This window comes from Prionailurus bengalensis, chromosome B1 (assembly GCF_016509475.1).
Source record: "Prionailurus bengalensis isolate Pbe53 chromosome B1, Fcat_Pben_1.1_paternal_pri, whole genome shotgun sequence".
NCBI lineage: Eukaryota > Metazoa > Chordata > Mammalia > Carnivora > Felidae > Prionailurus > Prionailurus bengalensis.
This window is the reverse complement of record NC_057344.1, coordinates 30,742,960-30,766,805: the sequence shown is the minus strand read 5'-3', so window position 1 is coordinate 30,766,805 and position 23,846 is coordinate 30,742,960. Positions and strand designations below refer to the sequence as shown.

Sequence of the window (23,846 nt, the reverse complement as noted above, 5' to 3'; positions counted from 1 at the left end):
AATTTGTAGATTTTCTAATGTAGATTTTCTGATGTAGATTTTCTAATAATTGAATTTGATATCCAGAAATGGAATTGCTGGATGTGGGGTATATTATTTAAATTGGAGGGGTGCCTGGGTGGCGCAGTCGGTTAAGCGTCGGACTTCAGCCAGGTCACGGTCTCGTGGTCCGTGAGTTCGAGCCCCGCGTCGGGCTCTGGGCTGATGGCTCAGAGCCTGGAGCCTGTTTCCGATTCTGTGTCTACCTCTCCCTCTGCCCCTCCCCCGTTCATGCTCTGTCTCTCTCTGTCCCAAAAATAAATAAAAAAAAAAAACTTAAAAAAAAATAAAAAAAAAAATAAATTGGGGTCAATAGTGTCAAACTGCCCTCAGAAACACTTTGCAATGTACATTACTTCCAACTGAGTATTTTAGATTACCTGTTTCTTTGCACTTTAACCAACAACAAATAATAACAATCTTTTTCATCTTTGCCAATCTGCTGGGTGAAATATAATATAATAATGTCACTTCTCTTTATACTCCTTTATTTTCTATAACATATTTTATGTTCCTTATGAGAAACCTAACTCAAATTTGCAAATTAATGTATTTTCTGGTTGAAGACATTCTAATTTTAGGTAACAGTTATCTGGGAAATTAAAATGTTAAGTCTCTAGCAGGGCTATTTTTCCTCTTTCCCCTTCTCTGACAAAAGATAGTTTTCCGTAAATAAAAGCTACATAGATAGGCTTACCCAACCTCACAGTAGTGGAGAGAAAGGTCTTTGGACCCTTGCATTATCTTCTAAATTCTCATTGATCTCTACTTAGGACTGACTACTCTGACTCATGGACTGAGGATGAATTTGGCAACTCATGAATGCATGTAGTCTGTTTTCTTGATTTTGTCATGGTCTGTACTTCTTCACAGATAATTCAGCCCCACCACAGCTCTGCCTGGAACTTAATATTCCCGAGGTTTTCTGAGATCCCCCAAGAGATCCCTGCCCTGGGTTGTTGCCTTGCAACCCAGAACTCCCTTCTGGCCACAACAACTCCAACCCATACCATCAAGATCTCCAACATGCCTTATCAACAACCTTTTATGTCAGCACATCTGTAAGATTTCCTAGTCTCATGGGATCAGAGGGTAATTCAGTGTTGTAACTCTGGTGCTCTGTTTCTCTGTCTCTGTCTCTGTCTCTATCTCTGTAACTATTTGAACTCTGATATGATCAAGCAATATTGCCTTGTGAGAAAATATTCCTCATTACACTTGACCTGCCCTTATTACCACCATATATAGATTTCCAAACTGTGTATGGGACACAAAAGCTCTTCTGCTTTAGTTCTACTTTTCAGCTAAACTAGCATTATGACTTCTGGGATTTCAGTAGGATTTCAGTATAACATACTTTTCTGGGGCTTGCTTCCTCCTGTCTAGTCTACTCCTGCCTTACCACATGGGAATGGCAAAAATGGGCATTCCATTCCATTTCTCTTCTTACCTGACTGTTTTCTTTACATGGTAATTCACTTCCTTTCTACAACATTGTCATTTGCCTGACCAGTCCCTTTTCTGGGATCATGAGATGCCAGGAAAGAAATGAAGAGATCTAAAAATGTTATTTCTCTTATATTGAGACAAAAATTTTTCATGGGTTTATTGGTTGATATCCTTCTTCTAGGAATTACATGTTCATAGTCTTTTCATATGCTTGTGGAGTTCGTTATTTTTTCTTCTTAATTGTAATTGTTCTACATAGATTTACTTTCATTTATTCACTTAACGAACACTTATTGAGCCCGTTATTTTCTAAAATATGTGCTTGGTGAGAAAAACAGGATTCATGTTTTCAGGGAACTCATATTTTCCTAAAGGAGGAGAGATTGACTGAAAAATTAACAGAATGATCACAGTAATTAACGTATTATTCCAAAGTAAGATTCTGAATAATGAGAATAATAATTAATAGGGAATAATGAAGAAATATCATGAAGATAGGGATATAAAAGGTGGCTTCTTTGAAGAAATTATATTTGAACTAAATAGTTGCAAATACTTTTCTCAGTCTCTTTCTTGTAAAATTTATATGGTATTCCATTTCAAAATTGTATATAGTCATAAAACTTCCCTACATTTGCATAAGCAAATCCAAAGTTAAAAAATATGTATAATCATATCAATAGATGCTAAAAAAGCATTCAATAAAATCAACTCCTATTTATAGAAACCTTGCACATTTCTCATTTGGTTTACTCTAAGTATTTTCAGTTTGTTCACTTTGTTTTATTTGCTTTCTGTGTGTTTTTATTTTCCTGTTATACATGTCATTGTTTTTTTTTTCCTATTACATTTTCTAATTGTATAGGAAGGTTATTACTTTATGTTTGTCTTGCATTTGGCACTGTTTCATAACTATTTTATAAATTCTGATTTTTTAAAATTCTTTTGGGTTTTCATGGCAAACAACCAATATATTATATCTTTATCTTGTCTTATGGCATAGCCTCAGGCTTCAAGTACATTGATGAATTAAAGCAATAATAGCAGAAACACTAGCCTTATTACTGAATGTAATTGGAAAGAATTATGATGTTTCACCATTAAATATGACGATAATGGTAGGATTCTTATATGTAATCTTTATCAAGCTATGGAAACATTCTCTTCCTACCTTTTAAGACTTCTGTTATCATTGAGAATGTGAGTTGGATTTGATCAAACGCTTTTTAAGCATCTGTTGAGATAACCACATATTTTTCCTTTTGTATCTGCTAAAGTTGTGAATCAATCACGTTAATAGATAAGCATGTATTTAACCTTCATTTCTGAGAAAAGGTCTCCTTTGTCATAAAATGCCACTCTTCTAATATACTGCTGGTTTATTGAAAGAGTCATTGAGATTTTGAAAATCTGTGATTGAATTTGAGCTTTCTGTAGGTATTTGACTCTGGTCAAGTCACTTACTTTTCATTAACTTTCTTTACAATTTTTTTAAATGTTTATTTATCTATTTTTAGAGAGAGAGAGAAAGATCATGAGCAGGGGAGGGGCAGAGAGAGAGGGAGAGAGAGAAAGAGTCCCAAGCAGGCTCTGCACTGCCAGCACAGAGCCTGATGGCGGGGCTTGAACCCACAAACCATGAGATCATGACCTGAGCCAAATCAAGAATCAGAACCTTAACTGACTGAGCCACCCAAGCGCCCCACTTTTCAATAACTTTAATTCCTTCAAGTGTAATATGAGTACATTCCCCCATATTCACAAAGTAGCTGTTAAGATTAGATGAAATTGTAAAATTTTTATATAAAAAAGTTATATATATAATTTATATTCAAGCCAACAGAGATTATGCTTTTATCTTCCAGATGGGAAGCAGAAGCTACCTAAGATACTGTTACTGAGGATGAACTCAGTACATTGAATTACTACTGGGGCAACTCTCCTTTTTCCCAGTGGCATTGGCTCCATCCATTGAACAGATAAGGAGCGGAGGCACACAAGATGGTAAGTTAATTTTCCCTAAGACTTCACCAGTGTTGGAAATGCTATCATGGCTCTGTCTGAGGGTTCAGCGATACTAACCAATAATTCTTAGCTAGTAGTTTGGATTACTTCTTCAAGAATAATGATGACATTTTGAAGGATAGAAAGAAAATGGCCCATGGGACGATATTTTGAAGATTGTCCACTAGATGGCATTATGAGCCTATTGTAATTGTTTTAACTAGGTATTTATTCACCAGTTAAATACTAATTAGTTAAGGAAAGATATTAGTAAATGGAAGTTAGTGATAGTAGCACTATCTTTAGGAAAGTTATTTGTTCCTTTTGTTTGAATATAAACTAAAGGTAGCAGCAACATAAAGCTATCTAGAGACAATGTTTAGCTCTCACTTGAAAGTAATCATCTCTGTAAAGAAAATAATTCAGCTATGGCAAATGGACAGTATACATACGCTCTGAGAACAACAAAATATCAGTGAGAAATTTTTATCAAAAAAGCTAAACATATTTTTGTTCTTAATTGAATTACCTGAACTCTTTGTGAGATAAGTGGATTCCAAAAGAGCTTAGATAAGTATATCAATGACAGGATTAAACATGGATTTTTTTTTTTCTTTTACTTTTTTTTTTTTTGGATTAAACATGGATTTGAAAGGAAGCTGAGTGGTTTGACAATGCCAAAATAATTTTAGGTTTAACTCAGAGAAGGATACTTATTCTGTCATCAATTTGGGCTTGCTTTTGACAATAGAACACTTAGATCGATGGAATTTAGATAGTAATTACAACAAATATTATGATGATTATTAATTCTTATGTTCATTCTTATTAATTCTTGTGACAGAAAGTAACTGAATGTGCAGCTGGGACTTTTACCTCGGGCCTCTGAGAGTAGCATTTACGCATTCTAAACAAACACTGGCTTTTCTGTTTTATTCTACTGTTTTCTCTATACTTTGATTTATCCTCTCCACACATCCCCACCTCCTCCAGTATACCTTTATTCACTCCTATAGTGTATTAAAGAACAAAACACTTTTATTTTTCTACTCTCTTGAGAAGGAAAGAATACCTCCAAGCTGGCAGCTCATACTGTTCAGAGTAAAAGAGAGTGGTATATGGGTGCCGTTTGGAATCATGGATGGAAATACTATCTCCATTAGACACACTCCTACCATTGGCTGTAAGCACAGCTCATGTCTTGTCCTCAGTCATACTTTATTGTTATTATCACATGCTTGAGAAGATTGCCTAATAGGTATGAAAGGGATGGCTTTACAACTATGAAACAATAGACCTTTCATCAGCAATTATTTTATGATTTTGATATAGGGACATGTCTGATAAGGAAGCAACCAATTTCCAATGGCAAGGAGTCTTGGGGAAGAAGAAATTCTTCAAAGACATAATGTATAGTAATCGCATTTATCTACAGCCAAGATCTAATAGAAAAGTTTATAGATGGCAGGGATCTTAAGAGAGTATGTTTCCTTATTCAGTTTTTCTGTGTTAAGATTTTAGCTTCAGACTAGCTACAGTTTGGGGGAATTCTGTCTTCTCAGTTAATCAGTAAATGGTCAACATTTTAAGACATGCCACCCTTCTGAAATCAAAGTTCAAGTAGAACATTTTCAGTCAGTTGCCTAGTTTTCAAGTGTTGAATCGTGATTAGTGCTGACTAAGGGGCAGTGGGGCAGGAGGTAGGAGAGAAGGATTCATGCCCTCACACAGGTCATGTGGCTAACAATAGCTCCATTTTAGGACTGCCGAGCTTTCTAAGTCCCTGTGTCAAAATCCCTAACCAATGGGAGAGAGAGAAGCTTGAACTGCCCCTTTTAATTTAGTGGGAGAAGAATGTTTGGAATGTCATTTGCGTAAGTGTGACCTCAGCTCAGTACAACATGTCCAGACAGGTGAGACAGGATCCACCATCCTGCAGGTAGTAGTCTCGACGGTGTAATTTTAACATTTCAATTACAGAAATTCTTATGGAATAATATTCTCACAGGTGAGACTAAAAGGTAATGTGATTCATAGAAAAATCGACAAGCATAACAGAATGTATGCAATAAAATAAATGTTGACTCTTCTCAGAGGTGACAAGTTTTATCTGTGGAGAATAGGTTTGAATTTTAGAAAGAGACCAAAATGTAGGTAGCTTGGAAGTGGAGCAGAGAAGAATCACTTAAAATGCTGAATAAATAATTGGAAAGGTTGAAGCTGATGTGCTCAATCTTTTAAAAAAAATTATTTATTTATTTCCAATAGGAGCTTCTTTTGGTTTTCATGACTCCCTGGCTGTGGTAGAGTCACTTGAAATAGAAAGTTGTTATTTGTGATATGGTACTCTGTGCTTCTCTCCTATCTGGACGTTCCATGAAAACCACTTGGATGGTTAACTTGATAGACCTCAAAGTCTAAGTGCATCATAATTGGATGTAGTGGTTGAGGATGCTTTGACCTAAAGAACTGAGATTTGGGGTCACATTCCCTTATAAGGAATTCCAAAAATCATCTGAACTTATCCTATTCTGAAATTTCATGTATTTCTTTTTTAAATAAAGTCTGATACTGTAAGAATGTGTTTGGGATGATTTTTTAATAAAGTGAAATTTGCCTTATTATTTGCATTTGGGATAATTGGATTTGACTTCCAAGAAACACGAGAAAGGCAGATTGATAAGCAATGTATGTTAGATTAAGATCTTCTACAGAGAATTGACTTAATTTGGCCTCTGTCTTCTCTAGTGACAGAATCGCATCATTTGGACTAACAGTGCAAAATGAAAGAATTGGATTAGCTAAAAAGGAAAAGTTTCTAGACAAAACTTTGAGCCTTCTGTTCTGAAGATCTAGGAATTGGAAATGTGATACACAGCAGTTTGTCCAAAGAGCTTTAAATTCTGTGTTGCCCATTGGAAAAATAAAAATAAAAATAATGGCTTTTCCATGGGCAAGTCACCATGATAATCTTTAAATAAATTCCAAGTAAAGCTCATTGTTTACAGAAGCTAGGAACTTAGCAGTTTTGATCAAAATATTAGCAAGGATACCTGTGAGGAAACAGAGGGAAGATTTCTGGAGTGATAGCTGCAAAATACAGCAAGCCATCGTGTAACTTTGAATTACATATCACCTATATGAGCTCCATGTAATAAGCTGTATATATATCTGACATATAAATGTATGCATGACGTGTATATATACATATGAGATATATCTATATATATGCAAACATGTATATCACCTATATGAAAGAATATTTGGCAAATTTTCTTTTTAAGAAAGTATTTCTATGGATTTGAACAGGATTTTCTTTCTCCACAGTTCTTTGTTTTCTTATCCAAAATGCTCTTCTGTGTAAGAAAGTGACTGAGATGCATTCCTCTTCCTCATCAAAGGAAATTAGACCTTTTATATGATAAGCTTCCTTCCCTCTACTGAGTCAAACAGCGTTAGTTCGTTAGTTCCCCAGTTCATTTTAAAACCAAGAGACTTTTGGGGCGCCTGGGTGGCGCAGTTGGTTAAGCGTCCGACTTCAGCCAGGTCACGATCTCGCGGTCCGTGAGTTCGAGCCCCGCGTCGGGCTCTGGGCTGATGGCTCAGAGCCTGGAGCCTGTTTCTGATTCTGTGTCTCCCTCTCTCTCTGCCCCTCCCCCGTTCATGCTCTGTCTCTCTGTCCCAAAAATAAATAAACGTTGAAAAAAAAATTAAAAAAAATAAATAAAATAAAACCAAGAGACTTTAGGAGCAGGAGTGAAAAGGCAACTGAAAAAAAAGGGGTACTAGCAAAAATCCTGAAATGTGGGTCCCATTTCCACCTTTGCCTGTGCGCAGCTTTGTGCCTTTGGGGAAATCCCAGGATATCTTCAGGCTTCAGATTCTTGGTGTGTAGAATGTGGAGTTGAGAGAGAGAGTTTCTAAGGCAGTGAGTGGACTTCTACCCAGATCACACATTAGAATCAGTTAAAGTCTCTGAAGGAGATGCGTTCTTTGAATTATGGAGAGCCTGCCATAGGGCATGGCACATGTTGCCAGATTTACAAATACAAACACAGGACATTTGATTAAATTTGAATTTCAGATAAATGATGAATACGTTTTAGTATTTATATTTATCGGACAAGTGCTACGCATAAAAGGAAGTCAAAATTTGTGTAATGAATGTATATCATCAAGTCTCTATTAGTGGGAATTTTGGATGAAGAATGTAAAATGGGAGGGATATCTGTTTCAGTAGATTTTTAGTCATATCACACAGAGAGTCTTTTATTCTTTTTTAAAGCTTTATCAGCCTTGATTGGAATACTTTTTCATCCTCTGGCAAGAACTATTATATCAATTGTGCTGTAGGCCACAAGTAAAGCATACCTCAATTAAGTAGTACAGGTGATAAAGATATTTATGGATTTACTTAACAAGAGGTCCAGAACGAAAATGAGGTGATCAGGGACCCAGTGTTCCCGTCATTCTTCTGCTGGGATGTCATCCTGGGTGTGTTGGCCTTCCCTTTCAGGTTTGTTTCTATGATTATAAAGTGGCTGGTGCATCTCCATTTGTAATTATGTCTTCACATTACATTACATATCTCCATTATGTCTTCACATAATTACCTTCAGAGTAAAAAAGAAAGAGCAGTTTTGTGTTATACATATCTTTTTAACCAGAGGAAAAATCTTTCCTGGTGATTTCTACCCCCAGAGTACTTCTTCAAAATCACTGGCCAGAATTGGGTCACAGGCCCATGCACTAGCCCAAAGGGAGGCTGGGATGCAAATTTCGGGCCTTTTTACTCTTCTTGGTGGGAGGCAGGAAGTAAGTAATGAAGGAAGTGATTAGAAATAAATATGGAGGCTACTGAGTGTCATCCCCAACCATCACATCTAGGATATTCCTTTCCTTTGAGTGTCATCAACACATGGATGGATTCTTGGTTTGTGGACCGGTTTGAAGGACTGGGGAATACTTCACAATATTAGGAAGCAGTTCTTTTAAATGCTCTTGTACATAAGTCTTGACCAAAACCAGAGACATCCACATTGGTCCCAACATAGCCCTTTAAAAATGTTATCATTTAACCAGCGTGATTAGAACTTTGAAAGTACACAATTGCATCCCTTTCTTCCCAGGGAAAAAAAAAAGTCTGAAGAATCCTTTTTCTTTTTTCCATTATACACTTCAGTTTTTCGTGCCGAGTATATGGCACAAAGTTCCATTTAGTATACACACAAAATTTCTAGAAGAGTTTACAGAATCCTCATTTCACAGGTTTTTTTCCCCCTTGTTGGAATCCATCCAGATGTACTTTCATTCTAAGTGCACTATTTGAAGGAAGGTAATACAGACAATAATTTCTTTTGGTGCCCATGACTTCTCAAGATTCTTAAAGTGCTCTACATACTTGTTGTAACCTCTGATCACTGATCACATGAAACAGAGCAATGTGTTTCAGTGCAGAGAATACTTAACTAGCCTCAAGACCTACAAAAGAACATTGGCCCTGGTTTTTATACAACGTGATACGCTTTTGTTAACCATGTAAATGGGGTTTATAACTGGGGTAAATTCTTTCACAGTGCTCCTAAAGCGTCCATATTAAAGTCTATTTCCCAAAGCTTATATAGAATTCCAAGTGGTGTACAAAATATGTTTAAAATGCTACATATGGAGAAGAGAGAAAAGAAAGAAAACCATCAATTAAGGAACAGCTTTGCTATTCCAGACACAATGCTAAATGTCTGACATCTTTGAATTTATTTAATCTTGAAAACAGCTTTTTGAGTTATTTTACAGTCTATTGATTCATCCAAGTTCATATAATCTAATGAACATCAGAGAGAGAATGAGAATTATTGCCAAAGACTACTCCTGCAGAGGCAGATATGTTGTTTTTATGAATACACACTTGATAAGGTAGTATTTTCTTAGTCTGTATCTTTACCTATCTATTAAAATAGAGTTGCTACTTTGGGTTGAATTTCAGAGCAGGATTTAAACCTATGACGGTACTCACGATCATTAGCAAAATATCCAATCAGAGTTATTTTCTTGAGAAAGATCCGTGCATTTTCTCTTGCCCACCACCAAGGATAGGCACATTCTCTGGAATTCACTCCATTACACATTCCAAGCATAGCAAATCAATCATTAATTATTCACAGGAAGAGCATTCAAAGTTCTCTTCCTTCTTTGGGTGATATGATAGAACAGTGAAGAAAAAAATCCTGGGTACTTAGTAGTTAAGCACTATCTGATCCGATATCCCATTTGTCATGGGTTCTCTAATTTCACACTGCTTTATCACTTCCCGAGAGTAAAGATGGGGGTGGGGGGAGTCTATGGAGTTTTTGTTTTTGTTTTATTTTTACTGAGAGAACAAGTAGCTATTTAACTTTCTCGACCTAACTAAATAAATTTGAGTTGTAACTAAGTAAAATTGAATAGCAACTAAGTAAAACGGAGTAAGTAAAACTGAACAGTTTTCAAATCTTGAGCTGTGCACAAGTTCCTTAAAAAGGTTCTGAGGTATGCATAAGAGTTTGTAGTGACTATTTGAGAAAAGGCTTGGACTTTGGAAGAAACCTGCCTGAGAACACTCTAAAGAAAAGTCAACAATGAAGTCCAGATATTTCTGGAAAAAAGAAAGCATTTAAACGTGAAAAATTAGTCCAATGAAAAAAACACTGCCCAAAGGTTCTCCTACCAGGTGTGAGGGTTTTCATCTTTCTATTTCACAGCAACTTGGACATACAAAGTATTTAATTTGTGGGAATGCAAGCTGGTGCAGTCACTCTGGAAAACAGTATGGAGGTTCCTCAAAAACTAAAAATAGAACTACCCTACGACCCAGCAATTGCACTACTAGGCATTTATCCAAGGGATACAGGTGTGCTGTTTCAAAGGGACACATGCACCCCAATGTTTATAGCAGCACTATCAACAATAGCCAAAGTATGGAAAGAGCCCAAATGTCCACTGATGGATGAATGGATAAAGAAGATGTGGTGTGTATATGTATGTATACACACACACACACACACACACACACACACACACACACACACTGGAGTATTACTTGGCAATCAAAAAGAATGAAATCTTGCCATTTGCAACTATGTGGATGGAACTAGAGGGTATTATGCTAAGCGAAATTGGAGAAAGACAAATATCATATGACTTCACTCATATGAGGACTTTAAGAGACAAAACAGATGAACAGAAGGGAAGGGAAACAAAAAGAATATAAAAACAGGGAGGGGGACAAAACAGAAGAGACTCTTAAACATGGAGAACAAACAGAAGGTTACTGGAGGGGTTGTGGGAGGGGGGTGGGCCAAATGGGTAAGGGGCATTAAGGAATCTACTCCTGAAATTGTTGTTGCACTATATGCTAACTAATTTGGATGTAAATTACAAAAATAAAATATAAAATAAAATAAATTTAAAAAGAAAGTATTTAATTTGTTGTTTTAGGGTTGGAAACTCATTTATTCAATAATCATTTGTTCAATAATAATTTATTCAACCATCCTTTACTGAGTGCCATTTATGTGTCAGATACTGACGTAGGAGCAGAAATAGAACTGTAACTTGAGACACAAGATTGGAAGCGTCACTGCAAAAAAGAGCCAGATACAAAAACTCAAGAAAAAAAGGTGGGAACAAACTCTAAGGCATTCATTCTTTAAAGCGACCTATGAGTGCTATGTCATTCTTCTACTGCTCCACACCCACTTATTATATAACCTGAAGTGAGACCCAAGACCCTTGAAAAATGTGCTCACTTAAGAAAATCACATTGGGGAGCCTGAGGAACTTAGTCAGTTTAGCGTTGGACTCTTGATTTTGGCTCAGGTCATGATCCCAGGGTGGTGGGATTGAGTTCTGTGTCAGACTCTGCGTTGAGTCTGGAGCCTGCTTACAATTCTCTCTCTCCACTCCCCCCTTCTCCCTCTGCTCCTCTCCTCCACTCATGTGCACATTCTCTCTCTAAAATAAAAAAGTAATAATAAAATGCAACTTTGAAAAAAGAAAAACGTGTCTATATTTTTTTGAATATTTAACAATGTGCAAAGAACCTGTAGGAAATGTGATTTTGAGTGGAACTAATGATAACAGGGAGTATTAAAAAGTGTGATGCTGGTCCTTTAAAATGGTTTAAGTCAAAGATCTTGGACTAGGGTATGGATTTCAACTCTGTTACCCTAGAGAGACAGCTTCAGGTTACAGTGTTTAAAAGTTTTAGTTCACTCTCAGAACTCTAGTTTAATATTAACTTTCACTTAGAGAAATGTCTTTTGGAATCAAACCTGAACCAAAGGAGAACTTCCACTGACAATTCCTTAGCTAAGGGAACCATTCTTTGCCACTCTCAGTGGTCCCATCTTGACCCCTCTCATGTCTCTTACTGATTTGTTTCTGAACTCAGAGAAGGTCAGAGCATGATCAATGAGTACTCTAAAACCCCAGCGTTGCCTGGGATGCCAAGGGAAGGCCTTTCCATATCTGCTATCAGTGTCAGGCTAACTCAGAACAAGAGCAATCCCTCTCTGACCCTAGGACAGAGATCATTGGAAGTGTGTAAAAACTAGGCTTGTGCAAACCCTGGTTCATTAGAGGGTCACCTTGGCTTATGCAACTAAAAGGAGAGGTTCCCTAATGGGTCGTAAACCCAGGAAGAAAGCTGAGCCTAAAAAATCCTAACCATGTGCATTCAGACCGAACACTACTTTGCCCCAATATTCAGAAAACTAGTGGGAAGATCTTCAGTTTTGATCTGTGTTGGAGAGACTGAAGACAAACAGAGTCTAAAATTGTACAGGACTCATCTCTGAATTTTTTAAAATGAAGTTTTGGCCAAACAGCCAGTAGACAGGTTTCCTTGACATCCTTTACAGAATACCTTAAATCTGTTCAAGAAAACATATGAAGCAACCCTTTGTGAAGGGACATTAAAGATCATCTACCCCAATGCATCTCAATTGTTGTCACAGTCGATGAATGTATTCAAATATTTTGCTGTCTTTTCAAAGATTCTCTTTGATCCTTCATTTCTCCTCCGGTCTAACCTCTTATCACTAATTTCTTTAATGGGTATAAGGATCATATCCTGCTCCTACTCGAATATGAAATTCTATAAAACTCATAAAATGAAAATGATAATGCTGGACTTCCTATTTTAATAAAGGCTATTGACTATCGTAAAAAGGCTAATTTTATCTGTTTCTAATTTAAAAGAAGGTATCTAATACGTCCTAGGGATTCTGGAAAAGAGCTCTCGCCATTTTTACTCATTCTCCCTGAATAGTCCTCTTTGAGTTTTATGTCTTGCATTTGTTGTTTTTTGTTTTGTTTTATCCAAAGTATATCCTACTAAGTCTGGGAACTAACTATCCTAGGTTAAGATTTTGATTTGTGTTTCTCTCTTTTCCTTTTTAATGTATTTCTCTAATTGTCCCTTAGTCATTTCCCACAGCATCTAATACCCGTGTAATGCAAAGAGCTCACCATGTTCCCTAAGGGATTCATATGTGTGCATATGGTACATATCTTGAAACAGTTTTTAGTTTCATATAGCTGTGCAGTCAGCTGTTGGTTTCTACTGCTTCTGGAAACCTTGCCAGACCATCTGCAGACCCTTTAATTATGTTTTCTGACCAGAGGGCAACTGGTAGGAATTAAATATGTTATGATCATATTCAACAAAATTTCAGGATTCCAATGCCCTAGCTGAGAAGCAATACCAGCTGGGCTTCAGTGGGAGACAGGGGTTAACAAGGCCCCCACTTCAACTGCAGGGATGCTTCTCTGAGTCAGCAAAAACTGTTGACGCTTAAAAGTAGCATAGCTCAGACCCTACATAAATACCAATCATCAGCTGGTCAGAGTAATAGGACTGGGTATGTGAACAATACCAGAAAGCTTTTCTAGATGCTAGACATACCTTCTTGGGATCAGGAGGAATTACTGTGACTAGCTCTGGGATCATAGCAAATTAATGGATCAGGCTAAATAATTGCAGCTTTGAGGATTCCCCACCAGAAGAAAATACTCACTAGACTGAAGGAAACAAACATTTAGCTGGCCTTCCATGTAGCAGATGATCTAGATGTGAGGGTGTGAGGGATGCCTGTGTGCCTGTGAAGCCACGTAACTGAGCGTCGATTCAACTGATTGAAAATGGTTATCTTCCTCCTCAATAGTTCACCCCGAAGTGGCCTGATTTATGTATGACCACAGATTAATGATTACTTCCTACCATTCTTTATTCCTGCCTTTCCAACCATTAGTTATCACCTATAACTACATCACTTGCCTCCCTATGTAGCTCCCCATATAAATGGATGTTTGGGGAAAAGGATACCACATGCACATGTTGTTTGTGTTGGTTTTGTTCTTGCAGGAGAGCCTGAAGATATTGCATTTGTTGAAAGGGACCTTCATGCTTTTATTTTATGAATAGAATGGCACATGGAGTGGAGTGTGGGCTTATGAGAGGAAGGGAAGGGAAACTGACATGGAACAGGTCCCTCGTTATATGAGGCTGGTGAGGGAAATGATGTTATTTTGAAAATTCGAGTTTGCAGTAGTCACATGAGGAGATGTATTTATATGAAGGGATACAGTATTGGGCTAGCCTTCCTTTGTTTTAAAATCAACTTTACTGGGGCGCCTGGGTGGCTCAGTCAGTTAAGCACCTGACTTTGGCTCAGGTCATGATCTCACAGTTTGTGAGTTCGAGGCCGCGTCGGGCTCTGTACTCACAGCTCAGAGCCTGGAGCCTGCTTCGGATTCTGTGTTTCCCTCTCTCTCTGCCCCACCCCTGCTTGCACTCTGTCACTCAAAAAGGAATAAACATTAAGGAAATTAAAAATAATAATAATAAAAAAATAAAATCAACTTTACTGAAATATCATTTATGTACAATACTGCATTCATTAAAGCACACAACCCAGTGCATATACCTGTGAAGCCACTGCCTGGTCAAGGTAGAGAATATTTCTATCACCCTCCAAAATTTCTTCTTGTTCCTTTTCTGTCCATCCTTCCCCTTCCACCTTTGGACCCATTCAACACTGAGCTATTTTTTTTTGTCACAGCTTTTTTTTTTTTTTTTTTTTTAGGCTTTTATATAAATAGAATCATACTCTTAGGTCTGGTGTCATACACTCAACATAATGGTTTTGACATTCATTCATTTTGTTATGTATATTAGTAGTTTGTTTTTTTTTATTGTTGACTAATATCCCATTGTATAAATGCATCTCTTTTTGTTTATCCATCACCTGTTGGTGAGCATCTGGGTTGTTTCAATTTTTGGTTATTGTGCATAAAACTGCTATAAATATTTGCATACAAGTCTTTGTGTGGACATATGTTTTCACTTCTTTTGTATAAATACTTGGGAGTGGAATGTCTGGGTCATATGTTTAACTTTTTAAGAAATTACCAAACTTTTTTCGAAGTTATTGAGCCATATTCCATTCCCACCAGGGATGTATAAGAGTTCTAGTTGCTCAACATCCTCACTAGCATTTGGTATTGTCAATCTTTTTAATTAGTCACTCTGATGGATGTCTGATGGTACCTCACTGGAGTTTTAATTTCCATTTCCCTGACGACCAACGCGTTTTAAATCTTTTTGGGCCATTTGTATACTGTCATTAGTGAAGTGTCTATTCAAATCTTTTACCCATTTTTCATTGGGTTGCTTTTCTTCTAATTATTGAGTTGTAAGAGTTATTTACATAGTCTGAATACAGGTTCCTTGGGAACATTTTCCCCATCCTTTTGATTGTCTTTTCATTTTCCCAGCTATGTCTTTCAGAGAGCAAAATTTTTATCTCGATAAAGTCTAATTTATTGATGTTTTCTTTTATATAGCTCATGGTTTTTGTGGACGCTATTCTACTTCATTGTTCCTTATGTTTATCCTTATCTCAATATTATACCATCTTGATTTTTGTAGATGCTATAAGTTCTACTTACACTATCGAGTTCCATCTTCTTCAAAATTGTTTTGTCTGTTCTAGAGCCATCAAATTTCCAAATAAAATTTAGAACCAGCTTGTCATTTTCAGTGAAAATGCCTGATGGAATTTTGATGGGGATTGCTTTGAATCTATAAATCGATTTGGGTAGAATTGATATTTTAATAATAGAATCTTTCAATGAACTTATGAATTCCAACAAACCATGAATTGGAATCTTCCAATAAATTTACAAACATGGTTTATTTCTCCACTTTTGTGATCCTTCCTTAATTTCTTTCAGCAATATTTTGTAGTTTTCAATGAGGAGTTCTCATGTCTTTTGTTAAATATATTCTTAAGTATTTTTTTGTTATTGTTTTTAGGTACTCTTACAAGTAGAATTTTTTAAATTTAACTTGCCAATTATTTACTTCTAGCATATAGAAGACAATTAAGTTTTGGGTATTAATTTTGTATACTTCGAGTTTGTATACTTGCTAAATTTACATATTAATTCTACTAGTTGTTATATAGATTCTTTGGGATTTTCATGTCATCTACAAATACAGTCCAACATTCTTCCTTTCTGTCTTCATTTACTTTTGCTGTAATTTTGGTTTCATCTGTTTTTTCCCCCCATTGTCATTTTATTATTTTGTAGCCAACTTTTGCTAGTGTCACTCATAGGATACAATCCAACACTATGTTAAAACCCTGCCCTGGTGTAATTTAGCCCAGATCTCAAATTGCCAATCATTGAGTGGCAGAAAAGTAGCTGATGGATGAAAAAAAGAAAAAAAAAAAGATACTGTGAAGGTAGATAGTTGGCTGGAGGCAAGGCTGCAACTTCAGCCCTTGTTCTGCTGTTGCTGTGACTGATGGAGAGAGTCACACTGATGTCCTTTTGGACTGGGTGGAAGGAGAAAACGTGTTGGAGCTGTGAATGGAACAGTATTGGCTGGAAAACATTGTAGACTTTTGAGCTACAAGTGGTTTTCAAGTGGATAGGCCAATGTCACGCTGGTCAAACCCCAGTTCTCCTTCCTCTGCATGTCCATTGCAAAGCTGGAGAAACAGTCTCAGTATCCTTGTCTCAATTTCTGGACCCTTCTCTCTTCTCCAACAGTGTTACCCCCTATCTCAGAGACCTTTTCCTTCTTTCCTAACAAAAGTCCTCAGGGAAAATCTGAACCCCTTTCAGGGATTAAATTCTGCCTAAATCCCCACACCTTGCTCATTATTATATTTTAATAAGATATATCCAAAGATGCCTTAAGTTTCAAATACATGAAAGCACAAATACAATAGTAATACATAGAACGGGCAGGGAGTAACATTTAATGAACATCTACTGTATGATGCCCAGAAGTTGTTATTTAAACATTTTTAAAAATTTTTAAGGGGCGCCTGGGTGGCGCAGTCGGTTAAGCGTCCGACTTCAGCCAGGTCACGATCTCGCGGTCCGTGAGTTCGAGCCCCGCATCAGGCTCTGGGCTGATGGCTCAGAGCCTGGAGCCTGTTTCCGATTCTGTGTCTCCCTCTCTCTCTGCCCCTCCCCCGTTCATGCTCTGTCTCTCTCTGTCCCAAAAATAAATAAACATTGAAAAAAAAATTTTTTTTTAAAAAAAATTTTTTTTAAATATTTTTTATTTTAGAGACAGAGAGGGCAAGTGGGGGAGAGGGGCAAAGGGAGGGAGGGAGGGAGGAAGGGAGGGAGGGAGAGAGAGAGAGAGAGAGAGAGAGAGAGAGAGAGAGAATCCCAAGCAAGCTCCATGCTCAGCATAGAGCCTGACACAGGGCTCGATCCAGCCACCTTGGGATCATGACCTGAGCCAAAATCAAGAGTCCCACACTCAACTGACTGAGCCATCCAGGTGGCCCAGGAGTTGCTATTTAATCACAATAAGATCTAAAATAGGATTTATAGCCTCATTATAGATAAAAGGACTGGGGCTTAACAGGCTAGCATTTTGTTCAAGGCCATATGAAAATTGGAGAACAAATTTGAACCTCAGCCTGAGTTTAAAGTATGGGCTTTTTCCATTTCAGTGTTTGATTTCAGTATTAGTAAACACTCGTTGTGCAATGTATTTTCTAACTTATCACTGACTCTAAAATAGTAGATTGTGCATTTCTTGTTTAGAGAAGTGTATTCTCCATTGTGTTTTCAACCTCCAGCATAGCACATGGCAAATAGTAGGTACTTCATGCCAGATTGTTGAATTGATTTAAATACCAACAGAACCATGTTTCTTTTGCTTTATTTATTCATTCATTAAACAAATGTTTTCTTGTAGGTAGGCACATAGATCTAGAATGGGAGTCAGATAAGTAAATAAGGAATGCACTCTACACAGTGATATAAGCTGTTATAGAGGGATGAATAAAATATTGAGGAAACAAAAAAGAGTTACCTAGATCGGCCTTATGAAGTCAGCAAAGGCTACCTGAAGCAGGGATATTTTGACATGTAATGTCAAGAATGATGCAATGTGAAAGAAGCAAGATATTTTAAACAGACGGGGCCATCATGTGCAAGGTTGGAAGTGAGAGAGAGCATGGCACATTCAAGAAATGTAAGTAACTCAATATGGTTGGGACAGAGAATGTGAGACATGAGATGATGAGAGATGAGGGCAAGGAATGAAATAGGTGCCAGCTGTAAGATTATTGTTTTTTGAAGGCTCTCTCCCAAGGGAACCACCAGAGGTGTGTCATCAGCAGGTGGCAGGATCAGATTTTTTATTTAGAAAGAACATTCTGGCTTCTTTGTGGAAAGTGACTGGAGGGACAGGACGTGGTTTGGTAAATAATTGCCGAAATCTAGGTGAAAAATGATTGTGGTCTAAACTGAGGTAAAGAGTATGGGATTGGAGAAAGTAGGCAGATTTGAGAGATAATGAAAGTAAAATTAATAGAATTTGAAGACTGATTTGGGGAATAATGGAAAAAGAATTGATGAAGATGATTCTTGGGTTTTAGATTTGGGAAAATGGTGGACAATAGTGACATTTCATGAGCTCTTGAGCCTATGTGAAGTGTTTTCTGCAGAAGAATATCTCCAATGAATATCATCCCAAACAATTTACTAAAATCTTAAGTTCATTATAGTTATTTCATTGAATTATTAGCCTTGTGCCCCACTCCTAGCTAATTTGCCATATCTCTTTATAACACCAACATGAGGCTGCAGACCTCATGTTCATCATTGGTTCCTCCTCTCCTCAGCTCCCCCCTCTACTTTCAGTTAGTCACCAAGGCCTGTTAATCATCCCTGACTAATGCCTCTTGAGTCTGCCCTGTCCTGCCATTCCCACTGTCATAACTGTAGCCTGAGCCCCTATCACTTCATGCCTGAACTATTTCCTAACTAGAATAGTTTTCCTAACTTGTCTCCATACCTCCAGTTGCTCCCCAGTGCAATCCATCTGGCACCCTGCGGCCAGAATGATTTTCTTTAAATACTGCTTTCATCACCTCTTCCAGCTCAAGCGTGCTCAGCGCACTCTTCTCCAGACAGATGAGTTACTCACCATCTTCCCAGCATGTCTTATGCATTCCCACCGAGGGAACCTTTGCTTGGAATGTGACTTTCTCCTAACATTTTCCTCTGCCTCCCTGAAGAGCCTTCATCCTGTTGGGCTCAGCTCCAGTCCCAACCTCCATGAGTCTTCCGTGACCATCCACAACACTCTCCCACCTCCAAATCGTCTGGCACCCAATACACATTTTGTTGACCTTCTTGTGTTCTTCTCTGTGTAAATCTTGTAGGCTTTTTAGAGCTGAGACAATGGGCCTCTTCTCCAGCTTTGGGTGCACATGTAGTGGAGGGAGAACCAGATTCTGGTCAGCTCACAATGGCTGTTATTTCTTGATTCCACTTGTGCTTGTAGCTGGAGACAGGTTATGCCAGTTTGATGAGTGTTTGTCCATTGTCGCTGGGATACCCTTGCTAGTCTAGGTCCCAGCAGGGACTTGCATTAGGTGCCAAGAGCAAGACTCTTTCTGATTCACATTCCCACACCCAGCCATTGTTCATCAAGCATATTGCTGGCTCTAATCAGCTAGATCTGGAAAGTCTTCTATATCAGCTACTCATGGTACAGAAATCAGCTCTTGTAGAGAAACCTCCAGGAAGTACTGTTTTCAGCCTTTGTCACCAGCCCAGCTACCTCCTGTCCTCTTGGTTAGCTCCCCTTTGGGAGGCATCTAGTCCTTTTGTCCATGTCCTCTCTGGAAACCAACATTCTCCTACCAAGGTTTACTTGGTGTCCAAGATATTTTTAGCAACAGTAAGTTTCCATATCATTCTCCCCTCTTCCTAGCAAAAAAAAAATCCTATATGCCCTACATTTACAAAGATAATAGAGTAGCATGTGTGATGGGGGATGGGTGGTGAAGGGAGGGAATCACATAAGTGACCCTATACAGAACAAAAGTGATTCACCCCTCGATAAGCTTTGGTTACAACCTTATACAAAGGAGAGGCTTATTTCATTTTTAGGTGCCCATGCCAAAAATTACTTTTTGTTTGCCTCCTCCTCATGCCCAGATCCAAACCTACTCTTCTCTGTTCTGCTCTCTGCCTAAGGAGCGTGCCTGCTACAGATGGCATCTCTAGGGCACCCTGGCCCAGGGCTTCCCTGAGTTTGGGCTAACAAATGGCACCTGCAGAAGACTTCTCCCAATCTACAGCAGTCTGGCAGTGCCTTCACTGTCTGTGGGAAAAAGACTTGTGCCCTTTCCATTGCTCCATTGCTTTAACTCTCTAGGCTCCAGCAATGCCGCTCCTTCCCTGTGTCTTTTCAGGCTCAAGTGGTGACAGGTTTATGCTGGCACTTTCCCCTAGCGTTTCAACATCCCCTGATGCCTCCCTTAGCCTTGTTTCTTCATTAAACTCTTCGGTCAAACTCTTTTTCATGCATCATCTGTCTGCCTCATGGACCTTAATTGACACATGCCCTTTTGCAGAACACCCAGATGAATCTTTGCCTTTATTAAGGTGGATCTGGGTATTTTTTCTCTTTCATGGCACCAAGCATGGTGACTGACCACTACAAAATCATTTGTTACCTTAATTAAGAAAGATATCAATGAGTCAGGCTCATTCTTCTGTGTGAATCCAAGGTTCCTGCTGACAAACCATGCTGCCAGACGTGACTCCTATAAGCACCAGTATTCTGAATATTGCAAGGTAACCTTGACTCTTCACCCTGCCTGGTTTCCAACTCATGATGAAAGATTGAGACTACATCATCTTATGCACTGACAGGGCTGGCACATGGAATAGAGGCAATAGCTTGTCTACGTCCCAGCAAAATATCTCTACCATCTTCCTATTCTCAGTTCTAGGACATCGTGAGTGATGCTCTTCTTTATGAATCTAGCTAGTTTGCCACCGTCCTAGAGGATGGCCTGACAAGAGTTATTTCAAGAGGGCTGAGACTTCAACACTACTACCTTCAGGGTGATTGAGATGATTTGTTTGCCATCCCTGTTGTGCTTAACGAGGGCAATGCTCCTTCTCAGAAGTGGAAGAGTCACTAGTCATCTACCATCATCAAAGAGAGACTCTAACCAGACGCCTTAGCAGAGCTTGCTGCTTTGCTGCTTACTGGAGGCCTCAGGGACTCTTGTTTTAATTATCGTTCCTCTATACATCATGTTCCCGAAAGAAATTCCAACATATTTCCAAGTTATTTTAGCTGGGTATTTTCCCTGCCAATCTTAAAATCAATGTTTCTACTCCTTGCTTCTTAACGATTCGTCCCACTGAAAAAAGCAGAAAGATCTCAGGATATTTTCCTTCAGGACGCAGTGTAAATGTCTCCCGGGGAAGGATTTCTTCATGCACATGTAAAGCTGCAAGGTCCAGAAAGGCCGCCACATGCAAATTTGAAACAAACGTTTCCAAAGCAGAAGTCCAGCACCAGCCCTGTCACACATGCGTAAAACAAATTATCCAATGGGAGCAGTACATAAATCACTCAAGAGAGAGTGCCAAAAAATTCCACTGCATTCCTTCCAGAATCTAAAACCCAAACACGTTAGAGCTCCAAGCTTTTACCAAAAAATTCTGAAGGGAAAATGAACTGTGAATAACTATGGAGAAAGTGTAAGCAATTCATCTACCTGATGGGACCACCTGCTAATCAACGTTCACACAGTATTTTGTATCCAGCTATGAATCAAAATTCTTGAGCTAAGTTTATGGCTTGAAAAGCCAAAGAGTCCTGTCATCATCAGCACTGCTATTTACCAGTGACTGAGACAGAACCTGCATGAGTTGCCATGGTTTGTACAGGATGTTGATCTACGTGGGTTGTGTCTGATTTGGAGGAGGAGCATTTGGGCTGGTTTCAGACACTAAGATTAATGGGGAGTGCAGTAAATCACAGTCATAGAAAAGAAGAGCCTTGGGGGAAGGGCAAATGTTTTGGTCTCTCGACCTACTGCATGCCCATGGAAGAGAGAACTCTGTGTGTGTTAGAAATGTCTAAGGTACTTGCCCTCATCTTTTTAGTAAATGTACTTTTGCAAAAGACACAGTGTTTGTGCAAAAGTTTTCTAAAAAACATTTGTTGAGGAAGACGGGAGATAAATGATTCTTACAGCAAAATGTCTGCCCTCTCACGTGTAATAAATGGGGCCAAACCTGAGGAGCTCTACACAACTGGAAAAAGAGAAATGGGTTCAGCTATAAAATCAGTGCCCTGAAATTTATTAGAGGTGCTCAGTTTTTCACTGAACTACAAAACTTGATTCAATATATCTATGTATTAGTTTGCTGGGGCTGCTGTAACAAAATACCACAAACCAGATGGCTGAAAACAATGGATATGTGTTCTCTTATAGCCTTGGAAGCCAGAAATGTAAAATCAAGATTTCAGTAGAGCCACGCCGGCTCTGAAACCTGTAGGGGAGTCCTTCCTTGGCTCTCTCTAGCTTCTGGTGTTTGCCAACAATCTTTGGCATTGGTTGGATTGTAGCTGCACCCCCCAGGCTCTCCCTCTGTCATCACACAACACTCATCTTGTCTGTCTCTCCTGTTCTTATAAGGATGCTGGCCATATTGGATTAGGGGCCCACCCAACTCCAATATGACCTCATCTTCACTAATTATGTCCACAACCACTCTGTTTTGAAGTAAGGTGACATTCCCAGACACTGGTAATTAGGACTTCAACATACCTTTTTTTGAGGAAGGTACAATTTGACACATAACAATTTACATATTGAAATACGGCAGGGATAAGGCTTAGAAATTAGGACATTTCTTCTGTTTCTTTTCTCCTTCCACACCTCCCTCCTTCTCTCCCTTTTCTTCTTTTCTTTTCTCTTCTTGCTTCACCATGGAATATTGGTGAGCCACGAAGAACATAGCTAGAGGAAACTAAGTTAATGTATATAAGAAGAGGCATGACAATATACAGAGAAATAAAATGCAAAATGAGAAAGGCAGCCTGTCTGTGTGATGAGGAGACCTTTAAGATGGAAACCACATACATACAGTAGAATTTTAAAGAAGGAGAATGATTTTGAAGTGTACCATTGGTGAGAGAGCTAAAGATGATTTTCAGACGTTTGCCATGTTGCCAAGAGTAGCCACCCTTTACCACCATTCGAGAGCACCTTGAGGTCGTATCTATATTACACTCCATGGCTTTGGAGCCATGTATGGGTTTCATTCAGATGTGTCACTGTGTGGAGTTGGGCTCACTGAGGGAGAAAATACAGCCCATTTTGTTCATGCTACATAAAATATTGGTCTGATGGGGATGCTTCAGCAATGGAGGCACAATAACAAAAGACAGAAAGAGGCAAATATGGGCAGTGTCCATTCAAACATAGCCCAAAGGACAAACTTGTCCAGTGGTTTTTATTATTATGGCTCCCTTGGCCAGATGCTCCCTCTAGTAGGTAACTGTGCCTTATTCTTTCTTAGCTGACAATTTACTCCTTAATATCACGCAAGGAAGCCCACTTATTCTGTGCTTGTGCTCACTAAGCCAACTTCTCACTGTGGTTTAGTTTAGTTCTTTAAGGAGAGAATATATTAGTTATATTGACAAAAATATTCGCATCCAGGGTTTGGCAAACTTTTTCTGTAAGCGGCAAGATTGCAGATACTTGAGGCTTTGCAGGCCATAGTGTCTCTGTTGCCACTACACAGTTCTGCTGCTGTGGTGCAAAAGCAACCACAGACGATGTGAAAACCAATGGCCGTGGCTGTACTCCAGTACAGCCTTTACTTACAAAAACAGGTGTCAGAGCTGGCCCACAAGTCATTGCTTATTGACCTTGCTCTAGACCATAGGACCAGAAAAAGAAATGCTTTGTTTTGTTTTGTTTGTTTGTTTGTTTGTTTAGTAAAAATTTGAA

At 38.5% G+C, this 23,846-nt stretch overlaps 2 long non-coding RNA genes across 2 annotated transcripts in view; one reads left to right on the top strand and one right to left on the bottom strand.

Moving 5' to 3' along the window:
- LOC122471932 overlaps positions 1 to 23,846 on the top strand; it is a 182,407-nt gene that overhangs the window by 111,438 nt on the left and 47,123 nt on the right. Inside the window, exon 4 of the long non-coding RNA XR_006294312.1 lies at positions 3,354 to 3,492. This is a non-coding gene — a long non-coding RNA (uncharacterized LOC122471932). The remainder of the gene's footprint in view (positions 1 to 3,353; positions 3,493 to 23,846) is intronic.
- LOC122471936 lies at positions 7,877 to 9,944 on the bottom strand. The gene is made up of 2 exons (XR_006294313.1): positions 9,506 to 9,944; positions 7,877 to 8,105 (listed from the first exon to the last, which is right to left on the bottom strand). It is a non-coding gene; the product is annotated as an uncharacterized LOC122471936 (long non-coding RNA).